Below are 17886 nucleotides of genomic sequence, written 5' to 3'. Positions count from 1 at the left end.
TGGCTCCCAGCTGTGTGGACGATGCAGGATTTTCAATACGCTATATGGTGACAGGTGTTTTACCATGAGTACTTTATTACTTTTATCTAGTTCTCTGCTTTCAAACTGTTACAAGTTCGAGATTTAGTTCGTAAAAATTGAGGCATTGTCTGTTCTTTGCTTATCCTCAAATCAGAAGATGGATGGATACTTAGTCAACTGAAAATAGTCATCAGATTTTTTAAAAAAATTAATTTCATGAAATCTGTATCTGATCTGTTTCTCCTTTTCTGGCTGTGTCAGATGTAACTAAAATGTCAGTCAGACCTAGCAGATATCACACTAGCATGTAACTCCTCGTCAGCTACTATAGTGGCCTAAATTCGTCACGGAAGTGCCCACAAGTTTCTGTAAGTATATCATAACCAGCTTATGCCACTCGTTGATAATTAGAGCCCGTGAAGTTACTTAATTCACTAAATTCCGGGAATATTGATTCTTGCGTTACATCCAATGTCAGGAATAGTCTCGGACTTTTCTTTGGAATTAATATTGAGTTACTTAGAGGTCCCGTCAACTTACTATACGGTGCCTGAGTGTTCGCGAAAAGATGCAGTTTTGTGTGTAGCCCTCTGAACCCATCTTCGAAGACATTAATACCCACAGCAGATTCATCATGAGAGTGTATAAGAAAAGGCGTTACCTGGCCACAAAGAAATTTTCAATAAACTTGCTTAGAGCCTGATTTCCTACACAAGGTGTTCCACTGAAATTTATTTGTTTGTACTATTGGCTCTCCTATCCACAGGTTAGCCTAATGTTTAGCTAAGTTAATGATTCCGATAGTTAGCCGCTGCGGGCATCACATCAAAAATTCCCACATGTTAAAAAGATTAGAGTTGGCCCAAACGATGTTTTAGTCAGCCTGGATATGGTCTCACTATTTACAAAGGTTCCTGTCAAAGACACACGGAAAATGTTGCCAAAGCATTATCCTGCTGGAGCGATAAAGTTGTTCCGACAAGTTTTGATGACCACCTGTTTCTTGTATGGTGAAATGACGGATGGTACTTTAGATCTGGCTCTCCTTCGTCCATCTTCATTTTATCACTATGTTGACGACACGTTCGTGGCCTCGCCATATGGCGTACAGGCTCTTGAGCACTTCCATGAATATATGAACAGCACGCGCCCAAACATCCAGTTCGCTGTAGAGACGGAGAAAGAAGGAAGACTGGCGATTTTAGATGTGTTGGTACAACGAAAATCGGATGGAGGTCTCGGCCACTCAGTGTACCGCAAGTTGATGCGCACTGGTTCATATCTTAGAGCCCAGAATTTTCGTCATCCATTCCAGAAGAGAGCAGTTTTAAATGCATTGGTACACAAAGAAAAAACTATTTCTTGCCAGGTCGCTTCGATTCCGAAATTAATTACCCAAAGTACGTGTTCCGAAAGAATTCTGTTGTTCACGTAATGTGAAGTCAGCTTTCTGCAAGAGAAGAAGGCGTGAAAATGTTGAACGTTGACGTGATGAGCGACTGATTATATTCCTTCCTTCCTACTGCTGTACATCCAGCAAAACAGGCACCAGATCTGTTTTCCGACCTCCTAAGTAGATAAAGGAGATACTGCCGCCTGAAGAGGACATTGTAGGCATCAGGATCCCTGGGATTTACAACACACCTTGTCAGTTGAGAACCAATACATTGGTCGGTCGATCCGAACCGTTTCCGTCCGAAACTGGAAAAATCTCCAGTTACTGGGCGCAGCCTCTCAGACAAACACAGAATACAGTTCTACGGAAGAAACGTTTTGTCCCAGGCTGCTACATACGGGGATTCTGCAATTAAAGAGGCTATAGTAGCAAGAATGTACAAGAAGAACTTCAACAGTGACGGTGCATACAATCTTTGCGGTGTATTGTAGTGAGCCTCCTATGCAGAGGTTTTCGTCGGAATGTATATGCTACTGCGCGAGCGGTGGTGCTATCAATGCAATGCATCCGTGACACCATTACGTAATCACCGACCAATCATAAACCATTTACGGGCTGTATCAGACCACCACACTAGCAGTTTCTCCCGACGAAGACCATAGAAGTAATTGTCGAAAGCTGGAGGTTTTACCCTTAATTCACACGGCAAGAAGTCCGAGACTGTTTTACACAACAGTGCAATCACCGTGACTTCGTGCACATCCTGGTTCACGTTTGCGGTAATCTCAAAGAGTGACCACAAATCATGATACGAAAAACACCACCAAAATTTCACAGGACCAATTCCAGCCTGATTCAAATGGTTCAAATGGCTCCAAGCACTATGGGACATCTGAGGTTATCAGTCCCCTAGACTTAGAACTACTTAATCCTAACTAACCTAAGGGCATCACACACATCCACGCTCGAGGCAGGATTCGAACCAGCGACCGTAGCAGCAGCGCGGTCCCGGACTGAAGCGCCTAGAACCACTCGGCCACAGCGGTCGGCAATTCCAGCATGAAATTCAACTTCCACACACTGCACATTAAACGTCTCATTAAGCTGTCATCGTGGTTGGACGCCTTGCGTCATTAAAAGAGGCGAAATCGTGTCTCTTCGGTCCACACCGCATTGCTTCTAGTCATATACTGCCCGGCGTCTGTGTTGTTTTGCCCAACGAAGACATGGAGCTTCACGTTCGTGTGTGTGCAATGGCCTCATGCGATACACCCAACTGCAGATGTCCACTGGATGCAGTTCTCTTCGCAATGTTCGCTAGGCCGAATTTAAAATTGGTTGTCATAGACAAGGCGTAACGCTCGACTCCAGTCCCCGTCAAAAATTTTTCTACTGCCTCTCTTCTAATGACGTGTTACATGACTGCGAGTGGTAGACCATTCATTGTTGACAAATTTGACAGTTCGTGCCGATACACCAACAAATCTGGCAACATCATTCGCAGTGTGATCATGGGCGCGTTCAAATATTACAGTTCCTTTCCGGCATAACATCAGGTCTAAAAATGTTGAGTCCATACAACCGTGCAAGCGACAGGAGGTCTTATGAGCGCCTGGTATCTGCCCTGTACCAGCTACAATGTTCCAAGCCGAGGAACTATGCTGTGCAAAGGGCTGACCAATATTTTGTCCTAAATAGTGAGGTATGGTTTTGCGGTTACGTGAAATGCGAGGGCTATTCGGAAAGTAAGGTCCTATAAGTCAAGAAATGGAAACCACGGTGAAAATCCGATGAAGCTTTGCACACGTGTGTTGAGCAGTATCTCCTCAGTTCTTAGAGCACAGTGAACACCTTAAAGATACCCAGAAAGTAGTGTCTTTCACCAGTATTTCACCTGATGCTATGAACCCACGTAACATAACTGTCACGAGTCTCCTTCTTCATGACAATTCTATAATTGTGGGAGCAATGTACTCGTAGATGCTCCTGCAGGGGAAGTGTTTGATCACCCACAATATAGTACGTAATTGGCTCCCCCTGAGTTTCATCTCTACTCACATGAACCGCTGGCTACAAAGACTCATTTAGGCACAAACAACGAGCTGCAGACCAGCGTAGAGAATTGGCGGAAAGCACAGGCGGCGGCCATCTATGTCGTCCATATTGGTAAGTTGGCACAACGCTACGACAAAGGTCTAAGTCCGAGCAGCGACTATGTAGAGAAGTAGCCGGAGGGTGCAGCTAACTGTTCAAAATAAAACAGTTTTGATTTTCACAGTGGCTTCCATTTCGCGACTGATCGGACCTCACTTTCCGAATAGCCCTCACCACGCCAGTGGTAAACTGTCGGTAGTGTCAGGAATGTCAATCTTCAGGTTAGGTCAGGTCCAGAGCTGCGCACTGCTTGTTGCTGAAAGGCGGTACTGATGTCTGAGACGCAACACTAGCGACTAAACTGAAGTCATTAGAATGAGAAGTGGACAAAGACCAGTAAAATCCTGTTCTCACTCTGAATGTGATACGTATACCATGGCTACGTCTATGTGTTCCTCTGATGAAGGTGCTGATGATCGTAGTTATGTTGTGATAGCTTCTAATGACAGTGATGTTAATGTTGCTCAAGAATCTCCTACGAAATCCAAGAAAAGATCTAGAAATATGGCACAATGGAAACAAGTCAACATAAAACTTAACCGCAGTAGTGGATAAGCACACATGTCCACCAGTGGAAAATTAGTTCCAGAACGTCAATCCGAGCGTTGCCAATGCAAGAGGCATTGCACAGAGAGGTTTCCTGAAGATATAAAGAAAAATTTTCTTGACAGTTACTTTTTTTCTCTTCTTGAAAGTAGAGAATAATCAGGATGCATATCTGTTTGGTTTGATATCAATGCAGCGTGTTGCAGGGTATGTATAATATATATTGTTGCTTAATTATTTTGCTATCTGAGATTTACAAATGAAAATGTGTTTTGTATATCGTATGAATTAAGAAATCTTCAGTTTAATATAATAGGAAACGGCCTGATTTAATACAAAGAATAGAAGTAAAACACTGCAACCAAACCGAGTCTTCATATACTCCAAAACACAGAAAGGGTTCATTACTCTATAAGGCATGTACTTGACAATATTCTTTACATTTTTATTGAGGTGTAAACATCGTAATGCTCGGTTGCCGATAGGGCTAAGGCTTCGAGCGTCAGAGCGGTGAGGTAGGAGAGTGGTAAGGTGTATGCTTCGTGTGCGGGAGGTCGATGGTTTAAATCCCTGTGGCACAAAATATTTTAGTTCTTTCACTGCTATTTACAAAGCGTTTTTTTACATATGTTTTGTGTAAATTTACATTCGTTTCGCTGATTGGCTTTATATTCCATGTAAGAGAAGTTGTGCTTTGGTACCATAGGTAGTTCTCATTTTATTGCTTTCGGGTACGCTGTATTTACGAATATTAAAAAAATTCCATGTGATTCGCGCGAGTGCTTTTATTTTGTGCTTTTAATTTTACTTTCTTTATTAAGAGTGACTGCCGTGCAGCCTGTGCTGCGGCTAGCCACTACCGTCCTGTTTTAATACTGTAATATTATTCCATTCTTTACGCTATTTTCGCATTGTTTTATTACAAAATAAATTTTAATCAAAACACGATTATGATCAAAACCAGTGCACGACCTCAATTATTATTTTCCCAAAACAAACTGATACGAGCTCACATGATTACACATCAACATTTTCGTAAATACCTTGGCGATCACACCCGTTTTTATATAATCCCATTTCTATATTGTTTTATTTATTTATTTTTTTATCTATTTTAGGTTCATATGGGGTAAAAGGAAGTAGTTGTTTGTAAAAAAGCATTCTCTGGTCTTCATGGCATAAAAAGGGGAAGGATCGACAGACTACTGCCGCATAGGATTCACAGCGCTTCCCTGCCTGCAGATCAGAAATTGGAAATTGGAAACTCGTGGTAAGTTCTGTGGGGCCAAACTGCTGAGGTCATCAGTCCCGAGGCTTGCCCACTACTTAACCTAACTTAAACTAACTTACGATAAGGACAACACAAACACCTATGCCAAAGAGAGGACTCGAACCTCCGATGGGGGCAGCCGCGCGAACCGTGGCAAAGCGCCCTTAGACCGCACTGCTACCCCGCGTGGTAATGGGTCAGAGTCTCTCTGAAAATTCAAGATCTAGTAAGAAGCCTCAGTCTCTCAAAGCTCAATTGGAGGATCACGTAAGAAGCTTCATCACATTGTCCTAGAAATACTTCCAAAAGAAGTTCAGAGTTGACAGTAAAGAAGATGCATCTCTTTTATTTGGAGAAATATGAGCCTGAAAACTTTTTAAGGAAACCCGGAACCTAAAAATGATGAAATTTTGGGTTTTCAGTTTATTGTGAAATAAGGTACTACAGATCTTCCTCTTTAAAATGACATATTAATCTTACCTGTAGCTCAACTCCAAGTATTGAAAATATTATTGTCAATAATGTGCTGTAGAGGGCATGTCGCGACATTGAATTTCCATGGATACATGTTCATTGAAAACATCGTTTTTCAAAACTTCCGATCTTTCCAAAGACTTTATATTATGTTGGCAACGCGATTTGATAAGCAATTGTTTTGTCTGCGTATTGTAGTCTTTGGATACTGTTGTTTACATTGAGCATCTGGTGGTTATTGCACGATTTGTGTTGTATTTCTATTGCGTAACTGGAACTTATCAAATATGCCTCGACTCAGTAACAGAGTTTACAAGACGAAGAAGCCTCCTCCGAGGTACACTAGTGGAACTGTGACAATTTCTCCGACCTTGGGAAATGATTCTGAAAATAGTGAGGTTATTCATTAAGTGAAATCTACTCCTGTCTCTAGCACAAACAAGAAGTTGCATGGATCAACTGAAAAATACTGCAGTTTATTGGAGAAGTGTAGTGAGGATAATATGAATGAAATAATTAACATTTCATTGCTCTCGAAGGTGATTGAGAGTTCAGTACTGTGTAAGGAATGTTGCAAATTGAGTATGTCAGTAAATGTCAAGCGACACATAGGACTTGCAAATATGTCTCCATTGTACTAGTTGTCATTACAGTGTTTCATTTTGGAACTCAGAATATGTCGAAATAGGTCAAGGTGAAACTGATAGTGAGAAAAGTAAGTACTATGGTGTAAATATTTGATGTGTTTATGCTCTAAGGTCAATCGGTAAGGGATACTCTACTGGTCAAATGTTTTGTGGTGTAATGAATCTACCACCACCACCAACGAAATTCTCAAAATATAACTCGGTTGTTGGATCCTGTGTTGAAGATATTGCCCAAGGATCCATGAAAGCAGCAGTGGAGGAGGCTGTGGTGGTGAATGAAGAAATTCCAGATGTTCAGAATCCTCGGGACCTGACTGTCGCTCTAGATGGTACGTGGCAGAAGCGCGGGCACACTTCACATAATGGGGTAATAACGGCAACAAGTGCTGATACTACAAAAGTTGTAGATGTTGTAATTAAATCCAAGCACTGTAGGTGTCCTAAAAGAGTGAGGGATGAGCATTCAGAAAACTGTCGATGGAATTACAGTGGGTCTAGTGGGACCATGGAAGTTTCCGGTGAGAAAGACATTTTCAGTCGCTCTCTTCTGTGGTACAAGGTCAGATACCTACAGTTCTTGGGTGATGGTGATTCGAAGTCTTTTGCTGCTGTATATGAGTTGAAACTTTATGGAAATGATGTTACCATTACTAAACAGGAGTGCATAGGTCACGTTCAGAAACGTATGGGAACAAGACTGCGTCCACTGAAGACCACAATGAAAGGCCAAGTACTCAGTGACGGAAAACCTTTGGGTGGAGCTAAAAGATTGACAGACGAGGTACTCAACAGATTGTAGAGAGACTATGGACTGGCAATAAGACAAAATACTCACTGTGTTGATGCAATGGAAAAGGCTGTAATGGCACTTTACTACCACACTTTATCGACTGACGATGAACCACTACATGGACTATGCCCACAGGGACCCAATTCCTGGTGCAAGTACAATAAATATCAGGGATCTGAACGTGTATACAAGCATCATCACAGTCTACCAGAAACTGTCATGAAGACTATAAAACCAATTTTCAGAGATCTTTCTGCAACTGAACTTTTGAAGAAATGTCTCCATGGACGTACACAAAATCAAAATGAGAGTGTGAATAATGTAATTTGGACCAGAATCCCTAAAATGTTTTTGTGGAAATTCATACTGTTCATTTTGGAGTATATGATGCCATTGCTACGTGCAACAAAGGTAACATTATAAAGTGCAATGTGCTGCAGAAGTTGGATGTGATGCCCGGAAAGTACATGGTGAGTGCAATGAGAGGAAACGGGTTGCTGAAAGGGAAGAAAATGAGTGTGAGAGGGAAGCCAGACAAAGAATGAAATGTGTGAAAAGAAGGCTAGATGGGGAGATGTCTAGTGAGAGCGAAAACCCCTCTTATGGTGCTGGACTCCACTAAAATGTTAGTGAAACTTCGAAACTCGTTTACCACAAGTTCACTTTTTTGCCATATAAGGAACATTTTCTGCTATACTATTAGAATTAAAGACGTAAAATTTTCAAGAAATGTAAACAGTGCCAATATACACTTTGTATCATAGCCTTTTTGTGATACATAATTGATAACAGATTTTATTTCAAAGATACTACGCCAAAAAAGTGTCACTTATTTTCAGTAACAAAATAATTAATATCTTCCCAAAAAACACCAATAAATTATAATCCATATGGTACATGGTATTAAATATATGTAATATTATACTGTAAAAGTTTCATCATTCTAGAGTTAATAGTTAATAAGAAAATGTTCCTTACATTTAACATTGGAGGTATAGGACATTCCGGGTCCCCTTAATATGAACAGTACGAGTAAAGTTAAGTTAAAACCAAGTGTTAGTTATAAGTACTACAACAACATTTTCGCACACGATTCAATCTGTCATTTGGAGCGCCCAGTCGCGTGATCTACATTTGGCTAAAGTTGCTGCTTTTTATAAGGACCTGAAAGACGGATCTGAACTTACCAAATGAGATAATTCTATGGAGGTTTTGTATTTTGATTTCCAGCAAAATCTTCCTTTACCAGTGGTCCCAACAAGAGACTTATTTTACTGTCGTCAAATATGGGTTTATAATCAGTGTGTATGTTCTCGCTCAACTAATGAGAGCAATATGCACATATACGATGAAGTGACGGAAAACAGAGGCTGTAATGAGAGAGTCCCATTTTTGAAACATTATATAGACAACTTTGTACCTCCAGAGGCACAAACTTTGTATCTCCACAGTGAAAACTGTGAAGACAGTATATCCATCATTTCGATTTGCAGCTCCTTGTATTGGCCGTGTTTGAAGTTAAAATTGTTGGAAGTGAGGTCCGCCAGTTATGCAAAACACCGTTTTTCTCAGTAACCAAACATGTTTCGGCACCACATCAGTGGGTTTTCGTTTTTATTTATTCTGCAATGTGAACATTTTTGTTAAATGATTATAAAATTATGTGCATTTTTAGTTCAAACAACAGATCGTTTCTTATTATAAACACCAAATGCACACCAAATGTAAAGGTATTTACAAATGGAAACGATCTGTTGTTTGAACTAAAAATGCACATAACTTTATAATCATTCAACAAAAATGTTCACATTGCAGAATAATAAAAACAAAAGCCCACTGATGATGGCATAGGGGTGCCGAAACATGTTTGGGTACTGAGAAAAACGGTGTTTTGTATAACTGGCGGACACCACATCCAACAATGTGGAAGACAGAATAAGAATCTAGTCATGATGAAGTTTCTGTCTACGTTAGCTGTAAGTGGAAAATTTAACAAAATAATATATCACTATCGTGAACGTGGCCATTCATTCTTGCCACGTGATAGAATGTTTGGACTTATTGAGAAATTGAAGAGAAAGAAAGAGTATGTCTTCATTCCAGAAGATTGGTATTCCATAGTAAGGAGTGCCTCAAAGAAATTTGAAGTTGTCCTTGTCATTGAAGATCTCATTAAGGATTTCAAAGCCCATGTGTCACTCTTGTTTAAGAAGTCTATCAAAAATGATAAACAACCATTCACAATATTCAAGTATAGCATGTTTGTACATGCAGGAGACAGTAGTTCAGTGTCTGAAGCACACAGCATATTTGTAAATCAGATATTTGTCTCTATGAAGAAAGGAATTCAGGCTAATGAAATTAATTTTCATTAAGCCACAAGTTTATACAGTTCACCATTGTCAACAAATCATAAGAAACTGGATGATATTATGACGTTGGAAAAGTGTATTCCTCCAGTGTATAAGCAGTGGTATGAACGTATTGAAAAACTTGTTGCTGATAATGAAAAGAATGAATGAAAAGACTGGAATGAAACTTTCGCTCTGCAGCCGAGTGTGCTCTAATATGAAACTTCCTGGCAGGTTAAAACTGTGTGCATCACCGAGACTCGAACTCGGGACCTTTCCCTTTCGTAGGCAAGTGTTCTACTAACTGAGCTACCCACGCACCATTGCCGACCGGTTCTCACAGCTTTAGTTCTGTCTGTACATCGTCTCCTAGCTTCCAAACTGCACAGAAGCTGTTCTGCGAACCTTGCAGAACTAAGCTGGTCGTAGGTTGTGATCCAAAAATGAACAGCATACAGACAGAAGTGGTGACACTTTCTGCAGGACCTGACAATCATTTTGCAGGACAATGTTCAAGCACGTACAGTGCAAGCTGTTACTGACTTGTTTGACTAATGGGGCTGGTAAGTGCTATATCACCTACTGCACTCCCATAACTTATGCCCTCGTAATTTCAACAAGATTTCTAAACTGAAGAAAACACTTCATTTCACTTCAGAAGTGCTACAGATTCGTCGGGAAAAGACCGCGCCGCTCTGTCAACACAGCTGGCACTGCTAAGAGTATCCTACGACTTCCACTTCGCTGGTAACGGGTTATACACAATGCTGGTGACTACTTTGAAGGTCAGTAAAACTTTGAAACAAAACTAATTTGTACGAGCTGTTAATAAATATTTGCCATTATTAAAGTTCCAACCCTCGTAGATTATCGAAAAGAACTTGCTCACTTTCCAGCAGCAGTTTATCCTGTGTCTCTGGAGCAATGTAGCGTGTCCAACAAACAGAAAGTGAGTGAAGATTATTCCCGTTTTCGAGAGGGTTCGTCGAATAACTTGCGACATTTCTTTCACTTAAAACTCACCCACCTTACAATAGAAAAGTGCAATCCTTACTAAAATTTGTCCTGCAGTGGGCGTTACATGTGACTACATGTCAACTGTCAATGTCTCCACGATAAGGAGTCTCAAAGGGTGCCGCAACATCAGTACTACAGGCGATCTTGTAGATTGTCATCGCGTTGCACAGAGGTATTGGAGGCTGTTGAATCTTGGAGCTCTACAGTAAATTAATTCTGATATGTGACAGTTGTTCAGTGATACTATGACTTATGTTTGATACGTTGAGATTCCATGCACTTTTATCAAACAAAAAAGCACCGACATTGTGGTTATTACGCTTTTACAATGAAAATTACATACACTTTCCAAAGATCTAGATACAATCCGAACACTTTTACGAAATAAGAAAGCGCTTATGAAAATTTTGTAAGACACAGAGATACCTTCAATCCCTCCAACGGCACATTTTGAACGTGCCCCTCAACTAATGTTAGTAACAAATATCGAACTGCTTCCTGTCTGTTTGTAACTAGTCATAATCACGCATTGTTAAACAAACATCAAGTGAACTTCGAAAAACGCGGCCTTCCACCCTTGTGAGCAGTGGTTACCTTCCGTGTCTGCTCAACTAGTGGCGTAGCTGTTGTGGTATGCTTGGATGATGATATTAATCCTTCACAAGTTTTTAATACATCACTTTGATATATTTAATCAACAAACTGGCAGTTGTAATGGGACGCGAAGTTGAAGCATCACCCATCCACCAGTGTCAGCCCAGTTTGCAGGTGAATATAAGTTTAATTTAGTTTTTGTTTATGTATTTTTTGTAATATTAGTAATGATTGAGAATTGTCTAAAGTTTGTATTTATTTTTTATGTTTCATGTACGAAGAGGGCGGCGCAACGAACGGAGACAGCATCTTCGCTGCCGGGACCAGAGAGAAAATTGCTGGCCACTATACGTCGCGGGACGACAGCCAAAGAGCAACAGAAGATCCTGAAACCGAGTTGTTGCGTCGTGCTTCTAAAAATCGAAAAAATAGGAATTTGTAATGTTTTGTACAACAATGACGTCATAGAAAGTTTAATATTGTTGTAAATGTTCAGTTCTGTCTTGTCAAGGCTCAGGTTCACGTCTATATGTAGGCAAATAATAATCTAGTGGATGCTACAAAAGTTTAAATACGTGTTCAGAGAATTTATTTATGAAGAATTATGTTACGTAATTTATTTGACAAGATTATTAATTTTTGACAACGTTCATCACGAGTTTGAATCTTGAAAGTTTATTCAATGTGGTTCCAATATCTATTAAAGCAGATAACTTGCATTAATGTAATTTCTGAGGAGAAACAAACGACATCTAAAGTGAAAAAGTTTGCGCAAACCAATTGGACTGAGTGACGTAATTCTGCGCGTACGACTCAAATGATGGTGTTTCAATTACAGTTTCGTTCAAGAACCATTTAGAGACCATTTAAAAGGAACTTAAATAATTTTGAAGTGTGTTGTAACTGACGTAGGTGACGAAGTCTGCACATGGTCATATGTCCAAAGAAAATCATATAAACAAAACTTACGTCGTTACACTACACCGTGGCGACCGTGACAGGACTTGTGTGCAACTAAGGCACACAGGTACGAAACAATTAAAACATCAAAAGTCCTTCGGAAGTCAACGTGAGTCTTCGTGGAGCCTTCACCAACCAGCGGCGACTTCGCGGGTGTGGGCAGCTGACGGAGCGCAGCCAAGCAGTACGGTCACGCAGTTATTCCACGTGAAGGCGCATCTGTTGGGCAGCAGCTGAACGCTGCAAAACCCCACAACCTTTTCCTCCCTAAACTAACAGGCCCAGTACGTCAGCTGGGGGGCGTTCCTCCGGCTGGCATTAGAGGTGTTGCTGAGGGCTTCGCCTGTCTACGGTGGGGCCGGGCGTGGTTGCAGCCAGTGACGTCTCCGGTGTTCGACTCAGCGTCGTGCCGGTTGCGGAAGCGGGGTCGCAGCATCTCAGCGGCTGCATCGACGGCTGTTACTTCTGCAGCCCATAGCAGCACACTAATCACCGAGAGCTACAAACTACAATATTAGTGTCCGGTGAGTCTGTTTCAAGTTGGAAGTGGAGTTTTGTACATAGGGAGTGTGCTTTAATAGGATTGTTGATTACAAGTCTGCGTGTGTAACTAGTTAATATCTTACAATAATGTCGGGAAGTGAAATGTCAGACGAAGAGCAATCTGTGTCCGATAGGAGCATGAGATCCCTTTTTAGGGCGATCGCTAAATTAAAACAATCTTACGGGAATTTTTTAGCTGAATTAAAACAATCTAACGAAGAATCTACTGCTACATTAAGAGAGGAACTAAAACAGGAATTAAAACAGTCTAACGAAGAATCTACCGCTAGATTAAAACAGGAATTAAAACAGTCTAACAAAGAATCTACTGCTATATTAAAACAGTCTAACGAAGAATCTACTGCTAGATTAAAAGAGGAACTAAAACAGGAATTAAAACAGTCTAACGAAGAATCTACTGCTAGATTAAAAGAGAAACTAAAACAGTAATTAAAACAGTCTAACGAAGAATCTACTGCTGGATTAAAACAGGAATTAAAACAGTCTAACGAGGAATCCACTGCTAGATTAAAAGGGGAGCTAACAAAATCTACAGACAGGTTACAGGAATATCTTAATGAAACCAGTCGAGAACTAAGTGATAAAATAGAGGCTTCTAAAGTTGAAATGCAGGAAAAACTAGTAGGACTTAGTAATAAGATTGCTGACAATTGTAAAAGGTTAGGAGAACATATCCAGGAATCACGTGAGGAAAAAGCTCGCATGCGAAATGATACTACTGACTTAACCAAGAGACTAGATAATGTCAATGTCTTAGTTGTAAATGAAATAGAGAAAAATAACGATAAGTTACGAGATGAATTTTCTATGCAAACAGAAACTGTTCGTAGAGAATTATTAGAATCTATTAAAGAGGTTTCTACCAAAACTGTAACGATTTCTTCAATAGATAATGTAGAATTAGAGATATTAACTTATCATGTAGAAAAAGATCATACTGAAATAGAAAACATGAAATTTTTAATTACCGAAATATGCAGTAACCTTGAGACTTCCAAAGATAATAACATTGACGAACGTACAGAGCGTTCACATCGTGAACACAGTGAAGAATCGATATTAGCTAACCGCGTATCCAATACAGAAATGCGAATACAGGGAATTACTGAACGGTTATCGGAATTAGATAATAATGAAAACATTTCAAGTAGTAGAAGTAATAACGTAATCAGAGACAACAGTCGCATCGTGTTTGCTAGCTCGGACGACAACAACACAAATAAAGAAATCACGTCGGATTGACGCAACTCCGTCTCTGCAATCTAAACAAAGCCAACTATGTCTCTCGCAGAATGTTGGGATGATATAACGACAAATTCCAATGTAGCAAGTCGATTTCCTGTATTCAAACCAGGAGGCGAACTTCACCCTATAGTCTTTATAAAAGCTTTTGAAACTTCATTATCTCCTAAATGGAGTAATGAAAAACGGATTCAATTTGTAATAGGACATTTAGAAGCAGAAGCTGCGGAATGGGTAGTACTGCATAGAACTGAATTTAGGGACTGGGATGATTTCGTTAAGCAGCTTAAACAAAATTATTGGTCAAGAGGAAAACAACAACACTTAACTTTAGAGTTGTTAGACCCTCCTCCATATTCTAAACGGTGGGAAGGTTATAGGAATTATTTCGAATTGCATTTAAACCGTGCTAAATTAATTGAAGAACCAATTATTGAAAGTCATCTAATACGAGTCCTAATTAGTAGGTTGCCGTATTATGTAAAGGAAAGAATGATAGAAAGGGAATGGTCACAACCTTGCGAATTACTAGGATATTTAGAACAGTTAGATATACTTAATAGAGAAAGGGAAGACGAGAAATTTAGATTTGGTAGAAATGACAATCCTCGAAATAATAATAATTCAGAACCACGAAAATTTAACAACAACAATCATAGCCGGTTTTGTTATATAAAACGTCAATCTAAAGATAGAGAGAGCCAACAAAATCGTGGTAATAACTCTAAAATGCGGAAATTACACAATAACGATAATGAGATAAATCATCCTCAAGTAATTAATGAAGGTCAAGTTGTAGGTGACGTTATCATAGAAAGTTCGGAAAATTAGTAAAGTCCTTTAGTATGGGTCAACTAAAGGGAACTGTTAGTCAAAATTATACAAGACCCAATTGCAATTTATCATTAAGCTGCCAAAAGGAAGGTGATTGGCAACAAGATTTACTGCAGGAAGACAATCAGATTAGGGAGAATAAACTTATAAAACCGTTTTGAACGGTTATATTAAAGATACCGAAGTAAATATTATAATCGATTCGGGTAGCGAAGCAAGTATTTTATCTAAAGAATTATTTCAACTTAAAAGAAAGTATTGGAATTTCCCAACCTTACCTGTAACTGGGGTGAAAATTATAGGAGTTACTGATAAAAGAAGTCAAAATATTACTGAGGAAGTTTATTTAACTTTTGAAATTGCTAAACAATTAATTGCTCACTCTGTACTTGTCGTAGCCAACTTAAATGTGGCCATAATTTTAGGTATAGATTGGCTGTGTAAATATGAAGCTATATTAGATTTTAAAGACTCTTCCTTAACCATCCATAAGGACGCATGTGCTTTTAAAGGGAGGTTTTCTAATAATCAAGTACCTGAAAATTGTTACGAATCCTTACAGATTAAGTACACACAGACCATGAACCTATTAACAGATTCGAGTGATCTTGAATATGAAGTATACCAATGTGAGGCTAGTAATAGTATCGAAACCGAAGTGAAAGAAAAATGTTATTCTAGGAATTGTCTATCCGAACAAGAAAAGGAAGAGTTGGAATCTTTATTGTTAGAATTTAGAGCCGTCTTCTCAGATGAACCGGGGAGAATTAAAGATTACGTTTGTAAACTTAAGATTAAAGATCAAAAACCATGCTTTAAGAAACCTTATCCTATTCCAGTACAATTCAAAGAACAGGCTAGTAGAGAAATAAGTAAGATGCTAGAACAAAATATTATCGAACGAACATGTAGTGCTTTTAACAGTCCTTTGTGGGTAGTTAAGAAAGCTACTGGTGGGGTACGACTGGTTCTGGATGCTCGTGAATTAAACAAAATTATAGAGATGGAAAGAGACAGACCTATTCCTATGGAGGACGTACTTCTTAAGATTGCTGGTTCTCGTTATATGAGTACAATGGATTTAACTGCTGGCTACCATCAAGCAATATTACACCCGGATTCACGGCAATATACGGCTTTTCTTTTTGAAGGCAGATCATATCAGTTCCAAGTTTTACCTTTTGGACTTAATATATCAGTGTCAAATTTCATTAGGGCATTAGATTCTGCTTTGGGTCAGCAATTATTACAAAAGATTATTTTATATGTAGATGACAGATTCTGTTTTGGGTCAGCAATTATTACAAAAGATTATTTTATATGTAGATGATATTTTGGTAGCCACTAAAACGTGGGAAGAACACGTAACGGTATTACGGGAATTGTTTAACCGTTTAATTGACAGAGGAATTACTTTAAAATTATCTAAGTCTTACTTCGGAAAGGAGGAAGTGAGATTTTTGGGGCATATAGTGGACAGTAAAGGTATTAGGCCAGACCCAGCACGTATTGAAGCCATTGCTCGATGCCCGAGTCCTAGAAATCGGAAACAACTGAAATCATTCTTAGGAATGGTAGGATTTCTTAGAAGATTTCTTCCAGGACAGGATATTGTTAATCCTAAATTACTGGATTTATTAAAAGAGAAGTCAGTATGGCTCTGGGGAAAAAAGGAAGAGGAAGTTTTTAATAAGATAAAGGGAGCGTTAACAGAAGCCAAAATGTTATGCCATCCAGATTTCAATCAGGACTTTTGTATGTGTACGGATACCTCTGATTATGGTGTGTCTTGCGTAATATTCCAAGGTGATCTGACCAAAGAAAAGGGATTATATCAGCCTACTGGATTCGTTAGTAGAACTTTAAATAAACATGAAAGAAATTATTTTGTAAGCGAGAAGGAAGCTCTCGCAGTGGTATGGGGTTTTCAAATATTTAGAGGATTATTAATGGGAAGAAAAACAATTATATATACTGATCATCTGGCTTTAACCTTTTTGAACAATTGTCGGTTACTTCACCGTAGATTATTACGTTGGGTATTACGCTTGCAAGAATTTCAGTACGAAATTAGATATATAAAAGGATCTCAAAATGTAATTTCGGATGCTTTGTCGAGTCTTCCAGTAGGAATGGAGAATATTAACATTGCAGAAGAACCAGGAACAAATTACCATGTTTATTTCCTTTTAACTCAGGAGAACGAAAGTAAAGTTAAACGGACAGTAACTGCTATTAGATGCAATCAAAGAAATGACGATCAATATAGGGACCTTATACAAAACCTTAATAATGGAGACGAAACAGTTAACACCCGGGGTGTGTGGTTATATTTCAACGACTTGTTGTATTGGAAAGCACAAAGGGAACACCAGAGATGGAAAATCTGCATTCCGAAAACTGTTGTGTACGATTTAATTACTTATATTCATGAAGGTTACGGGCATTTTGGAATTCATAAATGTATTAAACATCTAATGAAGTATTATTATTTCAAAAATATGTCCCGTATTGTGAGAAGTATTATTAGGGCTTGTGAAACATGTCAAAAGGTTAAAGTTAATAACAAATCTAAGCGTTATAAATTATATGCTGTAATTCCTCGAGGTCTGTGGGATCTACTGTCATTAGATTTTTCCGGCCCTCTGCCACGTATGTCAGGAGGATTTACTTATGTGTTTGTTGTAATGGAATGTTGGTCCAAACATGTGAAGCTATATAGTTTGAAACGAGCGAATACCGCAAGCGTTATACGCTGTCTTACCCGAAATTACTTTGTTAACTGGGGCATTCCTAAACGACTTTGTCTGACAACGGTAGTGCCTTTATTAGTCAAAAGTTTCAAGATACGATAAAACAATATGGAATCGAACATATCTTAATTTCGAAATATCACCCTCAAGTAATTTAGTAGAAAGAGTCATGAAAGAATTAGGACGATTGTGTAGAACTTATTGTGCACATAAACATACTCGGTGGGCCAAACTAATGCCTGAATTCGAAAAGATATTAAATGAATTGCCTCA

Source organism: Schistocerca serialis, chromosome 6 (genome assembly GCF_023864345.2).
Source record: "Schistocerca serialis cubense isolate TAMUIC-IGC-003099 chromosome 6, iqSchSeri2.2, whole genome shotgun sequence".
NCBI classification, from domain to species: Eukaryota; Metazoa; Arthropoda; class Insecta; order Orthoptera; family Acrididae; genus Schistocerca; species Schistocerca serialis.
Note: the sequence above shows the minus strand (reverse complement) of the source record.